At 44.7% G+C, this 11952-nt stretch overlaps 1 long non-coding RNA gene across 2 annotated transcripts in view; it reads right to left on the reverse strand.

Annotated features, from left to right (window-relative positions):
- LOC144116302 (uncharacterized) overlaps positions 1-8310 on the reverse strand; it is a 503566-nt gene extending 495256 nt beyond the window's left edge. For both annotated transcript variants that reach the window (XR_013311829.1, XR_013311828.1), the window contains exons 1-4: positions 7438-8310; positions 6854-6951; positions 4373-4512; positions 2213-2277 (exon numbers count right to left, since the gene is read on the reverse strand). This is a non-coding gene — a long non-coding RNA (uncharacterized LOC144116302). The remainder of the gene's footprint in view (positions 1-2212; positions 2278-4372; positions 4513-6853; positions 6952-7437) is intronic.
- Positions 8311-11952: the final 3642 nt, after the last annotated feature.

The following is an 11952-nucleotide window of genomic DNA, read 5'->3' on the forward strand; positions in this document are numbered from 1 at the left end:
GAGAACTTCGTCGTCAGGTTCGGGAACGGGATCGATCATAACGCAGACAAGACGCCGGTGCAAACGTAAACGAAGCGACAGTAGCGACCCCCGATAGATGCCTTCAACGTGCGGCGGCAGTAGCTTTCATTTCGGCTGCTAGACCACACTGCTAGCCGCGAGAAATCACGTCTGCGCGTACGTCACGTTTCACGTCACTGCGTCCTGTAGCGTCATAGGAGTGCGCCATGATGTCATAAAGTTCCCGAGTTTGAATCGGAGTGGCGATAAAAACTTTTTCAACTTTGAATCCAAATTTCTTTGAAATAAATGCATCTTTCACTCCCGGACAGGCGGCAACAATGCCTTGAAATGCCGAACTATCAGATTTTGCTAACAAAAATAATTTGATAGAGTTCTCCTAACTGCCCCTTTAACAGAGCCTGCGCTTATCCGCTAACCAACGTATTCGGTGGCGGCATCTATGCGCGCCACTGAAACCCCCCACCCACTCACTGAATAAAAAAAAAACCTGTGCCGATGCTCGGAATCGAACCAGGGCCATTGTAGTTTGAGGCGGGACTCTACCACTCCGCCCCGACGGTTAAAGATTTAACCATGAATAAAGGCGCATCTAGTGAGTGCAATCTTCCGCTGCAGAAGTCTCCGCGCTTTCGCTACGTATATCCTGGCCTAACACAGCTAGGCCATCATTTTTTTTTAACTGCCTTGTACCTTGTCTCCCGTCCCTAATAAATGATTTCCATTAAGTAGTTTGAAGTTGACTGGCACAGCCGGGAATGTTTCGCCAAGCGAGCGTACGACGACACAAGTGCTCTTTATACTGCTAACTGCCTTGTATGATCACCGACCATCGTGCCATCATGGTTTTTCATCGACCGCGGCAATCATCTGACCAGCCTTAACAGGCTCCTTCAAAGGTTAACTAGCACTTGAAGCGGCACGGAGTTCCTCTGCTGTTCGGCACTTGTAAATCGAGACGCGGTTAAAACAAAACCATGAGGCACACAAAGCTCATAGACGCGAAGCGCCATAACAAGTCGAAACTTTCCTGGCTGCCTGTGGCGCTGCCAAGCATCGGCTTTTTTTTGTTTCCAACATTCAGGTTGTCTTTTGTCTGTCTTCCTTGTGTGATAAAAGTGCACTATCGGTTTTGAGACAAAGCTTACTTCAATATTGAACCGCGCAACCTTCTTTTGTCAGCCTCAGATTCGCAGCTTCATGTAGGAAGGAAAATTCCTCCCAACGTGGCGTCTCTTGTCCAATGACGTCATCACGCTTGTACTTGCGAGATTGCCCTGTGGCGGCGATACCTGTATTTTGGTTCTTGCTATTTTCTACTTTACAAGAGCTTTGTTTTTCAGTAAGAGTTGCGTTTTTGTGATCAGGAGCTTATATTCTATCGATACAAGCCAACTTCAATTTCTCCTCAGTGTTCCTTTAATTGGCATCTCCAGGAGATTTTAAAGCACTTTGAGTTTGCTATCACATTACACTTCTTGAACCTTGCCTCAGTCGCTAGAAATATTTCTGCAAAATAATGAAATGTCAACAACTAGAACACAAACAAAAACTGCATTTCGACCACAAAGCCATCGCTAAGCAATACTGCTCCGAGCTGCCACAGGTTAAAATTGTGCCTAGGGCTGCTCTGCAGGCAATTTTTTTTCTGCTTCATATTACTCGGACAGAAAATTTCTCATTTTTGAGAGGTGTGCAGTGATGCTCATCCCCATGTTTCCGGTTTCTAGATTGTTTGCCTGCATTTATCAAGGATGAGAGCTAAAAGCATTTCAAGCTTACAAAATCATTCTTGTAAGATCGACAATTGGGCTTTGATGCCCCAGCGCCCCGTGCTGAAGAAGGAGCAAAACACAGGCGGAAGACGAGGCTGACAAAGTTCAGTTTGGCACACAGAAAAACGCTTGGCTACCGAGGTGCGCTGTACTAGCAAAGATTGTGGCCGTCGACACTTCTTGTTAGCACTGCGCACCCAGCCCCTCCACAAGTGTAAAGACGCAAATCAAACAAGAAGTGTGGACGGCCACAATCTTTGTTAGCACGGCGCACCCCGGTAGCCAAGCGTTCCTGAGCACCAAACTGAACTTTGTCAGCCTCGTCTTCCGTCTGTGTTTTGCTCCTTTATCAGCACTGGCCGATGGGGCATCAAAGCCCACTTGTCTTACATTCTAAATATGCGACACCTTCATACCTGGCTGCTGACCTCAGCAAGATATCCGGGTTCTGTGGTGCAGCAGGATCCATGCTAGTGGAAGACTGCAAAGTATGAAAAGTGTTCATATTTGCTACAAAAGACTAATGTACAAGGTAAATTAAACGGCAACTTCAGAGGATTTTCAAACATATTCTGTTTACTATCACATTACACTTCTTGAGCCTGGTCAGAGTCCCGAGAAATAATTTTTCAAAATAAGGAGCAAAGAAATAATGAAATATACCATTAACTAGAACACAAAAAAACTTGATTTCAATCAACAGATCAAAATATGATGTTACAGGGTTTTACTGGTAACACTCGTGACTCACATTCTGTAATGCACCAACTAGCTTTAAAGGAATATAAACACCCATCTTTTGGGTGTGTGTTTTTGCTTTCTAATGAGGCATCAGGCATTATTATACATGGATTACCTTGTGGTATTCTCCTATTCTCAAGTCTAGCAAGAGAACAGCAGTTCACAATTGGTAGCGAGGTAAGGGAAAAGGTAAAGGAATACATTTATTTAAGGCAGGTATCAATAGTGACAACTGATCCGGATCATGAGGGAATAACTAGAAGGATAAGATTGCGATGGAACGCATATGGCAGAGTCTCTCAGGTAATGAATGGCTGTTTACCAATATCCCTCGAGAAATGTGTACAACAGCTGTATCTTACCAGTACCCACCTATGGGGCAGAAACGTGGAGGCTAACAAAAAGGGTTCAGCTTAAGATGAGGACAACGCAGTGAGCCACGGAAAGAAAAATGATAGGCTTAACGTTAAAGCAGTATAACACCTACCGTTTGGGTGCGTGCTTTCTTGCTTGTAATGATGCATAAGGTATTATTATACATGGAGTAGCAGCTAGTAATCTCTTACGACCGCTTAATAATTTATAATAGCATTTATTTTTCGTCCAGTTTCGGCTTCAACACTTGAACAAGGTCAGTGACGTCAATGTGTGCTTACACGTCGCGAAACATGAAAAAACAGCAATATAATCACTGCTTGCACATTTGTTGTCATTCCAGCAATTGAGGAAGGCTGATTTCAACACTGCAGTAAATTAGAACAATGAAGCAGCGATTCTATGCACATTTTTCCATGGATCACGTGAAGGAAAAGCCCTCTTTGACGTCAGAGCCATCGTTCGGCTGTTCCAAAACTGAAACAGCATGCCAGAAAAAAACAATTATAAATTATTTAGCGGTCGTAGGCAAACATCACATGGTGATTCATGCCTAGTAGCGTCTTCTGCATCATTGAAGAAAAGAAAACATGCCACCAAAATTAGGTGTCTATACTCCTTTAAGAGACCGGAAGCAGGAAGAGTGGTTGAGGGAACACACGCGGGTTAATGACATCCTTGCCAAAATCAAGAGGAAGAAATTGGCTTGAGCGGGGAATGTAATGCGAAGGTAAGATAGCTGTTGGTCCCTAAGGGATTCCAAGAGAAAGAAAACATAGCAGGGGGCGGCAGAAGGTTAGGTGGGCGTATGAAATTGAGAAGTTTGCAGGCATAAGGTGGGCGCAGCTGGCAAGACATGGTTAATTGGAGAGACATGGGAGAGGCCTTCACCCTGCATTGGGTGTAATCAGGCTGATGATGAAGATTCTCCCATGACTACTAAATAATTTATAATCTAATTTCTTTCTCGCGCCGTTTCAGTTTCAAGAGCTGAATGGGGACTATGACGTCAAAGTGAGCTTATAGGTCATGCGAGGCATGAAAAACTGCAATATAATCGGTGCTGCTACATTTGTCATTCCGACTATTGAGGAAGGCTGGCTTCAACACTGTAGTGAATTAAAACGATCAAGCAGCAATTATATCGCATTTTTTCCATGCTTCACGTTACATATAACCTCTCTGATGTCACAGTCTTCACTCGGCTGTTAAAACCGAGACAGCATGGCAGAAAAATTCGATTATAAATTATTTATAGGTCCCAGGCAAACACCACATGATGATTCATTCATAGCAGTGTCTTCTGAATCATTGTAGGGAAGAAAACATGCCACCAAAATAAGGTGTCTATACATCTTTAAATCTTTAAATTATCATTGGGCTTTTTCAAATTGCCGTGCTCGGAGAGCCTGTTCGCTGCCAGAAAATTCACTCCTGACAGGAAGGTGCATCATGCTCACATGAACTAGTCGCCGCCAGAACCAGCCTGCTGGCAATCATGGCGCCAAGGCCGTCTATGGATCACGGAAGGCGAGTGCCCTCTGCTACTTTGCTTGCTGTTGCGTCTCATTGCTCGCATGCGTACGGTAGAAATCTGATCCTTGGGAGCGAAAGAAAGGACGTCAGTTATTCAGGGCAGCCGCGGACTCTTGCACTCAGATGCATACATCAGCGGCAACAACGCAAGTATATGTCCTTCAGTGCGTTGTGTGCTGTCGTGAAGTCTGCATGTAAGCTTCGAGATATCCTCAAAAGCATATGTGACGGGCAGTCGCACTCTAAAGACTTGCATTTGACACCACATAGGAGGGCTAATTGGACAGTGTTAATTGGAAAGACATGGGTGAGGCTTTTGCCCTGTAGGTGTAGTGAGGCTGATGATGAGGAGGAGGGAAAAACTGCGGATGCACTGCTCAAACAACATGCTGTAGTCTCAGATTATTGCATATTTGTTAACCACACGCTAATTACTTGGGCGCCAATGATCGACCCTGCCTATACTGACTCTGCTGTGGTAGTTGCAATTTCTGTTTGTGAACTAATTCCTGTGGGCTGTAAGCAGAAAACAATCAGGATATGTTCCACTCAACTGTAGTCTGCCGCCCTCCAGCTGTTAATATTGCTGCCAGCAAGTAATGCACGCATTATTTTGACAAGCGTGCATATCAGCTGGTTGAACATTTTTCTGAAGTGCGTGCACTGTACAAATTTAGCTGCACGTCGTGACTGTATGCTATCGCTTTTACTGCAGAGCTAGCACTAGAATGAAAGGCATTACAATCTGGCCTTGCATGTCGGCCCCGCACTGTGTGTGCGGGCATGTTGATCCACACTGGGAAATTTTTCTTTTTGATGAGTCAAATGCAAGGTGAAGTATGCATACGGTATTTCTCAGGTATTTTAAGCACTTGTGGCAGAAGACCCGAGCGCCAAGCTTTATGGCAACAACCGAATCGGCACACGCAAGGTTATGCTTCATCTTCAGCTGTGAAATGAAAATGACCTCCGTAGAGAATAAAAATTTTGAACAACAAATTTGGCAGAGCACACATGCACGCCAGCCGGCAGCCACTACTTAAAGTGCCCCGACCACCCTCTGGCTGAAAATGTCCTCTACCAAGGTTGTTGTGAGGCACCGTCCCCGGAACACACAACCGCAAACAATCTTTAATAAAAGACATTATATTGGAGTTACATATATGGCAAACTAGCTACTTTTCCATGCTCCTCTCCTTCCATTCCCTCTCAGAGGTTTTTCTGCCTTCCGCTTGGACCACTAGCTTTAGTCCTCCATCCCTGCTTGTTCTGTGTGGCTGCCCTTCCGTTTACAAGAGTAGACAGCACCCCTTTTGTTTGAAAGTCAAATTGGGAGCTTTTGGTGGCGTCCGCGTTGGGCCTATTATGAACGGAATGCACACCAGCCGAAGAGGATTAAGGTGCAGATCCCATCGACAGGGATGACCACGGTGGCGCAGCAACAGCAGCGGCAATTTCGACAGCGTCATCAGGTGGCCGACGACTGCACAAAATAAAAGGATGACTAGCTGGGGAGGAGCCTGTTCTTCCCACGCTCGGCTCAATTCAAATGACCTTCCCCCTTTGACTGGTTCCCTGCAAGAAACGACCGACGATGAACAGATGACGGGAAGAGGGGAACGGTGCCTTCCAGTAATTAATCGTGTCTTGACAAGAGCCGCCCCGACCGGAGAGAGCCCACCGCAGTTGTAGCCCACAGCGCAGCACCGGTGTTTTCGATAGACACGTGAATAATAATTATCACCCCTCGTGAATAATAATTATCAGAGGCCCTATCCGTGTCTCACGTGGCCCGATTCGCTTTGGTATGCCGCATAACCGAAGAATAGCAGGGCTTATAAATTTCCAGCAATACATATATTTAACCAGTATCATGGCACTGAGAAAACAGGCCACCGAGTTGCAAGCCGAAGCTAAGACAACGTGCTGCAATGAGAGAAGTGCGCTGTCCCGCAACGCCGTTTCGGTGGGCTCGATACAAAGCTCTCTGTTGTTGAAGGCAGCCTGGCTGCTCCCCCAAACAATAAATATTTTAGACAACAATGCGAGGAGGCAATACGAAAAATGAAACTTTGACCTGACATGAAGCACACAATATATGAGAGAACAAAAAACAGAACGATGCTTCCATTCCACATGCGGTTCTCTAGTGTCCTACGCCATCTTTTACAATGGTAGCATTTAAGCAATATCTCTATACTACAATTCAAAGATCTGCTACAAAGCTCTCTCTTGCTGACGGGAGCCTGGCTGCTTCCCGCAACCATAAATATTTTAGACACACACAAACAGAGACGCCTGCCTGGCTCTGAAGTATGCTGCTATGTAATGTACATATTGCGACTGGTAAGCGTGCGAGTGGCAGTAGCAGAGGCATCCGCAGTAAAACTTCGCCCAGTACATACATGTATCTGTGCAACTGTTGTTGCTGGCTCAGACTTTTCAAGGTCCATTGCAGTGATTTTTTTCTTGGACACCCTCTGGATAAGCTCCGCTTTTGTTACTGGAACACAAGAAATGAGAGATAAAATAATGAAAGCGACAGCAAACACAGGGCAAGCTACGGAAACGGATCAGTTAGTGTGTCGCGTTCATTGCTTTCCAAAAATCATATGATGCGAAAAATTAGCAGATCTGAACACAGCCGATTTCCCCCTGCCTCATGCAATTACTTGAATTCATGAAAAAAATCACGATATATAATTTCGCTCAGAGTGACGCTTACGTCGAGACCTGCTACAACGCGACCACGCAGTTTTTCCCTTCTTTGGGAAGCATGCGCTGGGCTGCTGTGTGCTCGGATCGCAAGCACAGAGGAAGTGGTATCGTAAGCGTTCTGCAAGTGCTCGCAACAGTAAAAAAGCATGTGCATCGACTTTATGTAAAACGCCACCAAGCTTTGCTAAAAGCGTTAGGCTTGACTGTACACGCATCACACGTTTGGCACTTCTGAAATCTGACCAAGTAGCGAAGTAACTGCAAAACTCACCTCCAAGCTCCATTACTTGGGCGGAATAGAATGCCTTCTCATCTTTTCCGCCGCGCCAGTAGACGTCCTTTTTTTTTGCCAGGTCGCTAACGCCAGTCGGTGAGGCATCATGGATAGGTGTAGCGCAAAGGAAACAAGGACGACATAGAGACGTGTACGATAGCTTTTGCGCCGTCGGTCGAAGTATTTCACGTACACATAGCTCGCCGCAGCTGACGAACCCATAGTGGAAGTGTCACATGTGGCTGCAAAACACACAATCTAATAACTGTAACAACCACACACACCGACACGAGTGACGACGCAAACGTTGGACGCAAACGACCGCAGACTTGGATTGGCTTGGCGACGCGCACCGCACAGGGCACTGCATACGATGATGATGATGACCTCTTCTTTACAAACCAGAATAATAAATACGTTTTATTCGTTCAATTTCGTCTGTTTGTTTCCTGCGGCAGAACTTGCGTCTCCGACCGTGATCTCTATACCGCTCCATGTCGCAGCCTCCTCGTGCAGCGCATCCGGCCATCCAGTTGACTGCTGATTGACCGCATGTAGTAGCAGACGACGCGGGGCTCTACACACCATGAAATACTTATAGTTGAAAAGTTACAAATACTACTTTGAAGGGGAAATAGTTATGAGTTCCGTGTCAAGCTGTGCCACAGAGCGTTGGTCCAACATAAGCAGAACCAACTGCAGAACCAACTAGCCCCTCAAATCGGTCTTGCACCTGTGACTGCCCATGGAGTGTGAATAGGGTAGCTTAGTGTAACTCAGTGGGCTCTATCATGTATGAGCTTTATGGTACCGCTGTAACCTAAATGTTTGAAGTGTTCTGCGATTTTTGATCGCCACTGCATTAAACAAAGTAGTCGCTATGTGACAAATCGCTTTCGGTTTCGGTTTCAAAGCTGGAAGCTATAGTGGCGCGCGGAGACTGATTATGCTTTGCGCTTTTTACTTAGTGCTTTAAGCAGAAAGTTTTGTGTGGCTTACGACAAACAGGAAGCACCTATAAAGTCTGGGCCTAGCCGTCAGACGACGCTAGAACATTTTCAGTTTCGGTTTCGAAATATAAAAGCTCCTGTTGCGCGGCTCTTGATCATAAATAACGCTGGGCCCTTCCCTGTTCTCTGCGCTGTAAACAGCAACTTCTGTGTTATCTACGATAAAATAAACACTTCTTTTAGAACTCCCCTAAATGCAACAAGTGCTTGAAAAGTCTGTAATTGCTGCAAAAAAGTATTTTCTGGCACGGTGCGAGGTAGATATCATAAGTATTATGTTGCCACTGACCTGAAATCAGCGACTTAGGACCAGCAGAGGGGGAAATATAGATTGCTGAATAGGTAAATTGATGCACTGAAAGAATTTATGTTAAGAAATAAGAAGTGTGCAAGGTACGAGGAGGAAGAGGCTCTCAAAAATAAACTGCTAGTGTGCGCTAGAACACGGAACTGGGTAGCACAACCGCGCCCTCGATCGAGGTGCTTCGATCGAGGTGATCGAGGACCTCTATAATTATAGTTTCGCAGTGTTCTCTGGCACACCGCTGTCGCGTCCGGGTCGTGATGGCAGCGGGTGAAGGTTTGGGCTATGCTCGAGACAATTAATAATAGCCAGGGACTCCGGAACTCTTTTTTTTTTAGTGGGAGGGCAGGACTTCGAGCTTATTTTATTTATTTTTTAATGCACATTTACATAATATATATATATATATATATATATATATATATATATATATATATATATATATATATATATATATATATATATATATTCAATGTTCAAAGCTTGATGCAAAGTATCACGATGCGGTGACGACACTCCAGCTGTCAGGAAGACAACGAAAAGGCTTCCAAAATTAACTGTTTAAGGGGCTGACTCACGCCCACTAAGAACTGAATTACTCGGCGGCTGCAATAGGCTTAATCATGCGTGCTCGGCGGTCATCGACCTGAATGCCATGCAGTTCTTGGTCGTGCTGAATTTAAAGCTGGCAAGGAACCTTCGAGATAGAGAACCAAAAGCAGCAAGAATCTGGAAAAATGTGGAATCATTTGCACGTGGCCATGATCAACGGCATAAGTCTGGTCGCACCTCGCATTCCAAAACAAAATGATAAAGCCGCGTGCTGGAGGTTGTGAGTGCGAACGAACAAACGGAGCAAAGATCTATGGCAATATAAAATTAATTGAAATGAGGAGCTTATAGGTGGGAAGCTGTACGCACGAGGAGTGATCAATTCCATTAAAAAAGCCTGTGCATAGTTTGTTTAAATTCTGCTAATCGTGATCATGTACGCGGTCAGGTCGATATATAGTCGATCGAATTCTGTAGGGACATGACCGGTTCAGGTTACTCATATACCAAATGTTTTACAACTGGCTACTAAGCCAAGCAGCTCATGCAGCCCCACTGTGCTTTGAATTATGAGGTTAGAACTAATATGTGTTTCAATTTTCAGAAATCTGATCCAAGTAGAAGCAAATGGAGATTGGGGGGGCACACCCCCCCTGAAAAATGTGGGGGGGGGGGAGGCGACCTTCCCTATTTCCACCCCCCTGTTCCGTGCTTCTTGAGTATAGGCCCACCTGAACTCGGGTAGGCAGCCCTATAGGTACGTGATCGGCCCGCTGGAGTGGGTATATCTTGCATATTGTATATCTGATATTGGTCGCAAAGCCGATGTCTATTGGTAAACAAGTTTGAAACGTCCGAGGTGTCCTGAGAGATGTTCGATCCGACGAAGCATTCTGTCAGGCAAGATCTTTGAAGGCAGTTCGCAGCGTATACCGGATTGTTTTTTTCCGAATATATAGCTTTCTTCGAACTATAGGAACTTTTTGGAATTCTTTTATTGACGTATCTCAAATAAACCTTTCATTTCTGCAAGAAAAAAAAACACATGGGTAAGCAGCCCTATAGATACGTGATCGGCCCGCTGGAGTGGGTATATCTCACATATTGTATAACTGATATTGGTCGCACAGCCGATGTCTATTGGTAAACAAGTTTGAAACGTCCGAGGTGTTTTGAGAGATGTTCGATCCGACAAAGCATTCGGTCAGGCAAGATCTTTGAAGGCAGTTCGCAGTGTATACCGGATTGTTTTTTTCCGAATATATAGCTTTCGTCGAACTATAGGAACTTTTTGGAATTCTTTTATGGACATATCTCAAATAAAACCTTCATTTCTGCAAGAAAAAAAACACGCACGGGTAGGCGGCCCTATAGATACGTGATCAGCCCGCTGGAGTGGGTATATCTTGCATATTGAATATCTGATATTGGTCGCAAAGCCGATGTCTATTGGTAAACAAGTTTAAAACGCCCGAGGTGTCCTGAGAGATGTTCGCTCCGACGAAGCATTCGGTCAGGAAAAATTTTTGAAGGCAGTTTGCAGTGCATATCGGATTGTTTTTTTCCGAATATATAGCTTTCGTCTAACTATAGGAACTTTTTGGAATTCTTTTATTGACATATCTCAAATAAAGGCTTCATTTCTGCAAGAAAAAAAACACACACGGGTAGGCGGCCCTAGTAAACAGAATGGTTAACAGAATAACAGAATGGTTAGAAAGGGCCAATGCAACATATTTTTACTAAGAACAGAAATTATGTGGACATGTCCTTAGTGTTCCTTTGAGAAGCAGTATTTTCTTTTGGGTGTTGTGTAAACTATAGTTGAATACAACTCAAGAATGAAGTGGCAAATGCTTCTCTATAATTCCCTTCGCAAGTTGTTTGCATGGAAGGTACGACAACCTGAGCCAATCAGGATGGCGCACACTATATAATTCGGTTGCTGCATGCCTACCACACCCGTTGCCTTGTGACAGGTAGCTCCATTTCTGTGAATGAAGGTGTACTAGTGTTTCGGCTGTTTATTTCTTCAGCAGGTGACACTTCATGTCTTTTTATTTTTATGTTTGTTTTCAGATGGGCGACATGTTCACACAGTGAAGAGGGCATATATGGCCCACTTTTCTTTTTGTCATTACCTGTTTATATTCAGTTCTTTAGTTGTCACGTCACAGTTGTTTGGATGGACATTTATTCACTCCATTGTGGTCTATGCCCAAGGAAGCTGAGTCAAATCCAGGCGAGAGCAGCCACATGTTGATATAGGTGAAGTGGAAAACACGCCTCTTTGCTGTGCTTTGTCAGCGCATATGCAGTTGAAGTTAATCTGGAGCCCTCTACCATGGCGTCTACAATAGCTCATTAGAGACATTGTCATTCTCATTATTGCTAATCTCATTGTGGCAGTGCTCGATGTGCTCGGCTTGTATACGCAGACGTTTAATGGATCACATTGGCCTGTTAACGGGCTCACATCTCATTGTCATCAACAAAACTCTCATGCACTGCTGGTTGTGTCCTCCTCCTCCATGCTCATTACAATGCCTGGTCCTTTGAGAGGCATCTGCCACTTCATTCTTAAGTTGTATTTGAGTATAGTAAATATGGAGAAATGTAACTAATATTGTATGTCACTTGCTGCTG

The sequence above is a fragment of the Amblyomma americanum genome, chromosome 1 (assembly GCF_052857255.1).
Source record: "Amblyomma americanum isolate KBUSLIRL-KWMA chromosome 1, ASM5285725v1, whole genome shotgun sequence".
In the NCBI taxonomy this organism is placed as follows: Eukaryota; Metazoa; Arthropoda; class Arachnida; order Ixodida; family Ixodidae; genus Amblyomma; species Amblyomma americanum.